The sequence below is a fragment of the Narcine bancroftii genome, chromosome 3, assembly GCF_036971445.1.
Source record: "Narcine bancroftii isolate sNarBan1 chromosome 3, sNarBan1.hap1, whole genome shotgun sequence".
Lineage (NCBI taxonomy): Eukaryota > Metazoa > Chordata > Chondrichthyes > Torpediniformes > Narcinidae > Narcine > Narcine bancroftii.
The window spans coordinates 308,764,050-308,774,134 of NC_091471.1; the positions used below are offsets into that span (position 1 = coordinate 308,764,050).

Consider the following 10,085-nt stretch of genomic DNA (forward strand, 5'->3'; position numbering starts at 1 on the left):
TAATAAGTAGATTCCAGGGATCCTTCCCCATAACCCGCCCCGCTGCTGGAACAGAAAGAGAAATAGAGCATCAGTTTTCAACCCTATCTTCAATCAAAACATCAATGTGTAAACCCTTTTATTTATCATTTAATAATGCTTCTGCATCAACTGTTGTGCCTTGTACCTTTATTAAAACAAAATTGACTTCCAATCGCTCTCAGGGTGCATGTCGTTGGGAAGAGGTTGAGTATTTGTACTCATTTTAATTTTTAAAAAATTTAACATTTCAACACAGTAATAATTCTGTCCCCTGAAATATGTGGCATCAAATAACCAACCAATCCTGTAAGTTTTGGAGGGTGGGAGGAAACTGGAGCATGCGGAGAAAACGCATGAAGGTCACGGGGAGAACATGCAAACTCCTTACGGACAGCACCGGATTCAAACCGGGTCGCTGGGGTTGTAATAGCATTGTGCTAACTGTGCCCCCATGGTAATAAGGGGAACCAGTCAGAATGACATTCCTAAGAAGCCTGATACTCTTCGGGATTTTTTTAGAGGTGATAAATCTGAACAATTTAAACTTATGTTAACCCTTGCTCAGTACCGGACAGATGGAAAAATCTGAAGTTGTCCCTCTGGTGCACAAAACAGGAAAGCAGGAAACACTTTAAATGGTGGCAGATTAGTTAAGGGTGAAATGTTGAGGGTCAGGGGTGGGTGGGGGGGGGGAGGGAGGGGGACAGAAGAGCTTGAACTCTGCAGAGAATTTTGTACAGGATTGATAGCTGTAGTCAATACTGATATTGTTAATATTGCCACTGATAATGTTGGTAACTGAGTTCAAGTTTGGGAAATCACAAATAAAATATTCAATAAAAACTGGTGACAGATTGGGGAAACTGCTGAAAAGGACCTCAGACTCTACAGCTGCAAGCCAGTTGGGTCTTAAGATAATATTGAAGCCGGCCTCAGCTCTCCACGTAAGACCTGCTTCCATGTTCTTCACAAGGCTGACGTGCATCCAAGAATTTGTGCAGGTGATGTCGAAAGCTGCGTGGCATCTGATTGAGTGACACTATGTTTGTCGGCAGCCTCATATCTCGCTCAGTGTGCCAAAAGCACAGCAGACCTGGAGCAAATTTCCAGAAAGGCTTTTGCATACTGAAATATTCATTGGAAGTTAACAGTCGGATCTTTAATAACATTCTTCTTCTGAGCTAAACAAAAGTATAGAATCTCTCATCCAGTCTTCCTTAATCATCAATTGGAGAACTGCACATTGTATTTCTTTGCAGTGATCAATGAATAGAGTGGGCTAAAATTTCTGATGACTTTTATTTAATTCTTCAGCACCAATGGACTGTGATGAATTTTCATGTTCTTACATCTACAAGACTAATATGGCTCAATGTCAAACTACTAACGTATCAACACACTAACCCTTTCTATTTTTTTTAATCAGTGATTCCACATCAATGTTATTCTATCCTTGACTTCTGAAACTATCACATGTCAAATTTTCAGGACCACAATGCTAAGTTTCGAGTAAAATATAAATAAAATGTTAGCTTTATTATACCCCTATGAGATGTTTGAAGGAGTGTTAACAGCTTCGCAAATTACCGTGGAGTGCAATCTCCTGATTAACATGGAGTTAGTGAGCTAATCTGAAGTGAGCTGAGAACATTGAGACTTGTTCTTTGAGAACTAGCATGGTTCAGGGAATGCTTCCCCATAGCCAATCCATCTGTACTGACAGTGTGAGTATAAGACAGCTTTAATAAACTAATATGTACACTTAGAGGTCTTGTCTCTGCAAGACGAACCTGGAAGGCTAGACTGTAGCTCTGGACTGCTTTATAGACAAGGTCACCGGGATGACCCCTGGTGACCTAGTGGTGTAATTACATATCACCACATTCACCCTCCCTTAAAAAAATTGTAATTTCCCCCCGACCCCCCCCCCCCCCCCACCCTCCTCCTTCCCTTGTTTGTAAGTTCATAAGTCCAAAATTTTTCATGGCTTCCGTTGCCTTCTGGACCTCCTCGGTAGTGGTATACGGGTGGGGAGTGTGGTCTGCCTTTCGTCCTTTCTTGGTGGAGGTATGGGATTGGGAAGTACTGGTTGGTCATGTGGCCGTGTGGGCTGAGAATCCTCTTGTATGGGATTAGGTCCTGCCATCAAGTCTCGGGTGGTGATATTTTGTGGGGCGGGCGTACCCAGGGTCCTGATTTCCGGGGTGGGTGGTATAGTCCTCTGGGGTGACTCGATGGACGACTGTTCTAGTGACTACTGCTGCGTTCCTTGTTGAACCGTAGACATCTGTGTTTCCTCTGCGTTGTTCACACATCCGGCCGGCGCGAGATCCCTGGTGGCCACCGAGTCTTCTCTTCCATCTGGGAATGTGACGAAGGCGTACTGAGGGTTCACGTGCCTCAACTCCACTTGATCCACCAGCAGGTCTGCTTTGTGGGGTCTGCAGTGCTTCCGGAGGAGAACAGGTCCTGGTGTCATCATCCATTTAGGCAGCACTGTGCCCGTCGTGGCTTTCCTTGTGAAAGAAAAGATACGGTCATGTGGGGTCCACAACAAAGAACGTGTAGAGTGTAGGACCTGTGGCAACACTTTTTGCCATTTAGTAACAGGCAGGTCTTTTGCTTTTAAGGTCAAGAGGACCATTTTCCAGATAGTGGCATTTTCCCTTTCGATGTCCATTCCCCCTGGGATTGTAACTTGTAGTGCGTCTGGTAGCAATCCCTCTATTGTGCAGGTACTGCTGTACTTCTGCGCTCATGAATGCAGCACCGCTGTCTGTGTGTATATAGTTCGGGTACCCAAATATGCTGAAGATGGGTTGGAGACATTTTATAACAGTGGCTGCTGATACATCAGAACACGGGATTGCGAAGTGGAAACGGGGATATTCATCTATTATGTTTAAAAAATAGACATTTCTATTATTGAACAGGAGCGGGCCTTTAAAATCGAGGCTGAGGCACTCAAAAGGTTTGGGTAGCTTTTATCAGGGTGGCTTTGTTTGGCCGGTAAATTGCGGTTTGGATTCCACACAGATGGGGCAGCTCTTGTTCATTGACCTCACTTCCTCTACCAAAAATGGGAAGTTTTGGGTTTTAATGAAGTGAAACAGTCTAGTGACTCCCAGGTGGCCCAGCTCATTGTGCAAGCTCTGCAACTGGGATGTGGGGTTAGGGTTGGCACAAGTGCCTCGAGGCAGCGCATCCGGGGGCTCGTTGAATCTCCCGGGGCGGTATAGAATGTCATAGTTAAATGTAGACAATTCTATCCACCAGCGCAGGAATTTGTAGTTCTTAATTCTCCCCCTGTTCTGGTTATCGAACATAAAAGCCACAGACTGTTGGTCCGTGACGAGGGTGAAGTGTTTGCACACCAGATAATGTCGCCAGTGCCTTACTGCTTCCACAATGGCCAGGGCCTCCTTCTCTACTGCTGAGTGTCTTACCTCTGACCCCTGTAGGGTTCACGAGAAAAAGGCCACCGGTCATCCGTCTTGGTTTCGGGTGGCTGCCAGGGTCACATCGGATGCATCCGTTTCTACTTGAACCAGGATCAACAGGATCGGGCTGAGTCTGGGATGATTTCCCCGTTCTGCACTATGTAGCCCAGGATTGGCAACCTCCTGGTGCTAAAGATGCATTTGTCCCTGTTGTATGTTAGGTTCCTTTCCTCGGCTGCCTGGAAGAAGCGTTTTAAATTTGTGTCAAGATCCTCCTGAGGGTGGCCACAGATTGTCATGTTGTCTAAGTAGGGGAACACCACTTTCAGTTGGAACTCATCTACTATTCGGTCCATTTCTCTCTGAAGCAGGGTCACTCCATTGGTGACACCGAAGGGGAGACGCAGAAATTAATACAGCCTGCCGTCTGCCTCAAATGCCGTGTAAATGTGATCGCTGATTCTAATGGGCAGTTGGTGGAGAACACTTTATACTGCAAAATGTTGTTGACCATGTCTGCTATGCGTGGCAGGGGGTAGGCATCTAGATGTGTAAATTTGTTGATTGTCTAGCTGTAATCCACTACCATGTGCAGTTTTTCTCCTGACTTTACTACAACCACCTGGGCTCTCCAGGGGCTGGTGCTCTGCTCTATGATGCCCTCCTGTAGTAGCCTGCGGACCTCTGTCCTAATGAAGGCTCCATCCCTTGGGCTGCACCTCCTGCTCTTTGTGGCTATTGGTGTGCATTCTGGGTCAAGTGTGTGAACAGCGGAGGGGGTTCTATGTTCAGGACAGACAGGCTGCAGTGTTGTTTCTTCGTAAGGCGTAGTGGGGGGTGAGGCCCGTTGTGCACTATTGTAATGCTTTCTAACTGGCACTGAAAATCTAACTCCAATTGTACCAGGGCACAGAGGTGAGGGAGTACTAGTAATTTGAACCCTTCGAACTTTGTGCCCTGTATTTCTAGAGTAACCCTGCAAAATTGTTTTGCCTCAGCTGCAAGGCTGCTGGCTGCTAACAGGATCTGGTGCTCACTCGGGCATGTGGGGAGGGCAAGGCGGTTGACTAACCCCTGGTTAATAAAACTTTCAGTGCTTCCACTATCTACTAAGTAATTTACCCTCACATCATTAATTTTGATGCACGCATTGGCATCAGATAAATTGTGTGGACTCGCTTAATTCATGTGTAGGGAAGCAAGTCTGGAGTGTCCTTCGTATTCTTCCATCCGATAGTACTCAGCATCCTATTCATCTCCTGAAGACTGTGTCCTCTGCTTTGATGCATTTGTCCAAGATACAGCTGCACATGGGATTCTTCTTCTTCTGTTTGTCTGTGGAGAAAGAAGAGCTTTCCTGCCTCTCATTAGCGTGAGAATGGGCTTTCTGCAGACTTTTGCATAATGCCCACGTTTTCCACAGTTGGAACAAACATTTTCTCTGGCAGGGCAGAGGGCTCTGGGGTGCTTTCTTTGTCCACAGAAAAAGCACTTGGGACCCTCAAGGTGTGCTCCTTCTGTGAGTTCCTGTGAGGCAACATATTTTTCTTTTCATGGGGCTAGAGAGTGCAGCAGTGTGACGTTTGTCCCAGCACCAGGGTCCTGTGAGTACTCCTCCAATTCTTTCCTGGTGCTTTCTAAGCTTCTGCAATAGTCTCTGCCTCACTGAGCCCCACCATTCCTTTCTCCAGCAATCGATGTCTCATCTCTGTGGACTGTATGCCCGCAACAATTCTGTCCCTAATAAAGTCCTCTGCATACTCCTGAGCTGATACTGTTTTAAAGTTGCAGCCTGTTGCCAGGTCTTTTAGAGAGAGTATAAAGTCTCTGGCAGACTCCCCTACTTGTTGTGACCTGGTCATGAGTCTGTACCGGGAGTGGAGTTCACTAGGCCCCTTAATGTAATGCCTCTTTAAAATTCTCTTTTAAATGGCATCCTGTATAAGGGAGTAAGGGTGGTCTCCCAGCTGCGCTAAGAGCAGCATTAATAGCTCTTTATCCAATGCCTCAGCACCCTTCACGTAATTCAGAAAGCATCTCTGCCAGCGGCCGAAGTGCGTGCTGGCTCCGGGATTTCTGGGGTCAAGCTCCAGCCTGTCTGGTCGCAGCACATGGCTAAGCCACAGTCTCTGGTCCCTTAGGTGTAGCAAGGGTGGACCCTGGGGTACTGGGAGCTGCTGGTAGAGCCTCTGTGGGGCTTGTGTCTGCTGGAGGAGTAACCTGGGTGCTTGGGGCTGTTGGGTGAGTCTCTGGCTTTGGGACATTTGCAGTGGGCTGAGGGGGGGAATCCCAGTGGTAGCGTCAGGTCTCCGTGGTACTGGGGAAACTGAGGCTGGGGGAGTGACGGTAGTGGTGTCTGTTTTCCCTGGCTCTGGAGTGGTTGGGAATTCTGCACATACGTGGCGATCGGGAGCAAAACATGTGGAGATCCTTCTATCGGGGTTTAGGGTCAGCGACGCCTGTACCAGCGAACCCATGGGCAGGCAGGGCTCTTGGCCATTTCTTACCTGCCCTATCATACTTCTGTGGTCTTCCCCGCATTGCACCACGATTCCAGTACAGCGGTCCCTCACCGTCTCTGTCCTCGGATGAACATGCGTGCTAGTCATCCCCAGATTTTATTCCTCAGGAAGAATCTCCAGGTGGTCAGGAATGTGCATTGGAGCAGAAGCAGCTTTCATCCTAGTAGCTATCATATTAGTTTATTAAATTGTACTGACAATAACCACACCAGCAGTCCAAGTATAAGACAGTTTTAATAAACTAATATGTACACTAAGAGGTCTTGTCTCTCTGCAAGACGAACCTGGAAGGCTAGACTGTAGCTCTGGACTGCTTTATAGACAAGGTCACCGGGATGACCCCTGGTGACCTAGTGGTGTAATTACATATCACCACACCATCCACACTATCACTGCAGTTATAAGTGATCACTGTGTAATCATAAAAGAGGATGAGCCCTCATAACTAAATATCAGGAAGAAATAGGATCTCTTCTGACCTTCCCCTGACAAAGCAACACTGTCCCCAACAATCTTGGGAACCTCTTATCAGTGAAGGCAGATGTTCTCAGATTTCAGATTTCTCAAACCACAGAAGGAGATTTAGCCAATGTAATCTATGTCGTCTCTCAGTAATCCCATATTCCTAGCATATTATCCTGTCATGACTTCTCTCTCACATGTCTATCAACTGTGAAATCCTACCAACCACCTAGCCCAGGACTAAATTCCAATATTTAATTTCCCCGACAAACAATGGTGGTGAACGTCAATGACAAAAATCACCATTATCTCCAGCTCAGTCTTTAAGTGAATGGGGTAAAGGCCAAAATCCAGCACCAAGTTCATGATCTAGCAAGCAGCTGTGATCTCTGTACTATGAACGCAGGGACAGGTTGCAGCAAGCTGTTCAGAGAAATGGGGAAGCCCCTCCAATGAAGTTTCTGCAAAGCATTCAAATCCTTTGACTGGCTGAGTGACTAAGTGTCAGCCTTCTCCCTTAGGTCAGCATTCTTATTAGTGAGGCTAAGATCATATTCACACCAGTGGATAGCCAATTCTGTATTGTCCCCAAACTCTCGAGGCAAGTACTCTGTCTTGAGCTCTGGAACTGCAAAAGTTATAGTAAATATTAAGGAGGTTTAAATCTTGAACACTAATATTGTAGAAAATTTATTTTGTTGAGTAGCCACAGCACTAGTGACTGTGAAACTACTGGAAATCCTCTATTTGATTCATTGATGTGCTTCATTATTCACCATAAGAACTTTTAAAAAATTGGAGCCGGAGTCAGCCATCTGACCTGTCAAGCTTGCTCTGCCATTCAATAAGATCATGGTTGATCTGGCCAGTATGTGACTGCAGATCCACACCATGTGACTGAACATAGAACATAGTACACTACAGCACAGTACAGGCCCTCGGCCCTCAATGTTGTGCCGGCCTATATATTCCTACCAAAATAAAACTGAACCCTTCCTATCGCATAACTCATGCCGTGATTGACTTCTGAAATGGGTTAAGGCGTTCATGTGATTTTTCCAAACAACTGCATGAAAAGACAATCAGCATAAATTCTGATGGGCCATCTGACATTGACCATAGCGGTGGATCTGTACGTGGGACAAACATATCAGTTGACCTTGCAGAGTCCTCATTGCATGCACGTGGACACAAGTGTCTAAATTGGGAGAGCTGTGCCACAGACTAATCATAGAGCAGCTTGACAGAACTGTACCCACAAAATCAGAATTCACAACCAACATTCTTGGTTCTGCTTCATAATCCTTGGGCACACCAACAAGACAGCCCAACTGGAGATGACAGCACTATAGCATACGGTCAGGAAGAGGTCATGCCCAGTCTCTTTATTTCAGGAGACACCCTTGGGTTTTTTGGGGCTAAATACTCTCAAAATTGGATTCAAAGAAATATAATTGTAGGAAGACAACTAATACTTAGAGAATGGAAGAATTTGGCGGGAACCATCATTTCAGGGGTGGGCTTCAGAAATAGCCAAAGTGACAGCGTTTGGACGCTTGTCTTACAAACAGTTTGATATATTGGACATCTATAGACAAAAATGGGGCAAATATCTAGGATTCCAGGGGTGGGGAGTGTAATAGTGGGTGCAATGGTGAAGCATATTAATGAACAGCAGTTTTTTCTTTCAGTTATCAGTGATTTAAATAGACACATGATTATTATATTGATTTTTTTTGCTGCTATATTTGTTTCTATTTAATGGATAAGTTCATGCTTTGTAACATGATTTACATACCTTTAACAAGGGTTTGGGGGAACTTTTTTTTCAAAGAACTCAATAAAATTTAAATCTTCAAAGAAAAGGAAGCGGTAATGCTGGAAGATCTAAGTATTGACACTAAACTCATGAACTCCCAGGACATCAGATCCAACAGGGGCATGAAAACTTTCTCCTGGTACCACTGTCCTCCCTTAGTCTACAACATGTGGAATGTGCTGCTGGAGAAGGTGGTGGAATCAATTAATATAAGAAGCATATAGACAAGCCTTAGAAGCATTTGATCCCAATGCGGGCAAATGACCAAGCTCAGCATGGGAACGCTCGGAAAGCTGCTATACACTTGACAATGACCTGCTACGTGATAGAAAAAATGAAAATATAAAATATGAAAGTAAATCCTGATATGTTGTGGCTTTAGCAGGCGCTGAATGAACAAGGTCTGAAACTATTTGACTTCATCTTCACAAATCCACCCCTTGCAGATGTCTAATCTTATGAAAGTATTGGTAGAATGAGTTCCACATTGACTCTCTCCGCTCTTAGAAATCCTCTGGTGCATTTTGTAGCAACATCATGGTATCTTCAGAACACACCTTACAGCTTAAAACTGTTCATCCACACATCAGCAGAAAAATTGTACTCTATTTTTTAATCTATAATCTCTTGGCCAGGCAATTCAAAATTCATGTTTATTGTCAGAGAACATATATGGCATCACATACAACCCTCCTGTGGGCGAGGAGGGTTTTATTGGTAGTCCATAAAAACCAGACTTAAGAAGATAAATGGTGAGAGGGAGGGGTTAGGAGTAAATCTAAAAAACACAAGATGCAGGAAAAGCTCAGCAGGTAAAACTGTGTCCTTTATGTAGCAAAGAGAAAGATACAGAACCCATGTTTCGGACTTGAGCCCTTCATCAAAGGAGGAGAAAATGCCAGCAAGGCATCCGAACAAAAGAGTGGCGGGGATGGGGAAAGTGTCAAAGGTGGGAGATGATAGGTGGAGAAAGAAGAGAGAGGACAATGAGGGGGAGGAGGGAGAACTGGGTGGATGGAGGAACTGGAAAGACAGGAAAGGGGGAGGAGGGAAAGAAAAGGCGAGCAGGTTTAGTGGAAGGCAGTAAAGGCAATGTTAATGCCATCTGGCTGGAGGGTGGCAAGACAGAAAGTAAGGGTGGGATAGTACACACAGCCATGGACAGAGGGAGGGGTTAGATTAGACTGAGGATTTTAATTTTTTTATATATTTTCTTTTTTAGATTAATTAGTCAAACATGAGTTTAAATATGGTTTATCATGGATCATATCATTAATCAGATAGAGTAACTCTTTGTTTATATAAAAGGATGGTTTCATTTTGTCTTATCTATTTTCTATCCAGAATTATACTGGGATATATTATGAGAAAGGGATAAATTATTAAATACCATATTTATAGAATTTGATGTCCTACAGAAACAAGTCAAATAAACAATTATGGGTAGGTTTTTGTTTAATATGTGATATGTATATATGACCTGTTCGGCTCCGAATCATGGGTCCTCTACCGGCATCACCTACGGCTCCTAGAACGCTTCCACCAGCGTTGTCTCCGCTCCATCCTCAACATTCATTGGAGCGACTTCATCCCTAACATCGAAGTACTCGAGATGGCAGAGGCCGACAGCATCAAATCCACGCTGTTGAAGATCCAACTACGCTGGGTAGGTCACGTCTCCAGAATGGAGGACCATCGCCTTTCCAAGATCGTGTTATACGGCGAGCTCTCCACTGGCCACCGTGACAGAGGTGCACCAAAGAAAAGGTACAAGGACTGCCTAAAGAAATCTCTTGGTGCCTGCCACATTGACCACCGCCA

The 10,085-nt window shown here is 45.0% G+C and overlaps 1 protein-coding gene across 9 annotated transcripts in view; it reads left to right on the plus strand.

The window, feature by feature from the left end:
- The window catches only part of LOC138759048 (beta-1,3-galactosyl-O-glycosyl-glycoprotein beta-1,6-N-acetylglucosaminyltransferase-like), an 86,713-nt gene that overhangs the window by 21,189 nt on the left and 55,439 nt on the right, over positions 1 to 10,085 (plus strand). The window contains exon 1 of one of the 9 annotated variants that reach the window (XM_069928884.1): positions 41 to 108. The exons of the other annotated variants lie outside the window; for them this stretch is intronic. The gene's annotated coding sequence lies outside the window, so the exon portion shown is untranslated. Of the gene's footprint in view, positions 1 to 40; positions 109 to 10,085 lie in introns of those variants that run through there. 9 annotated transcript variants of the gene reach the window in all.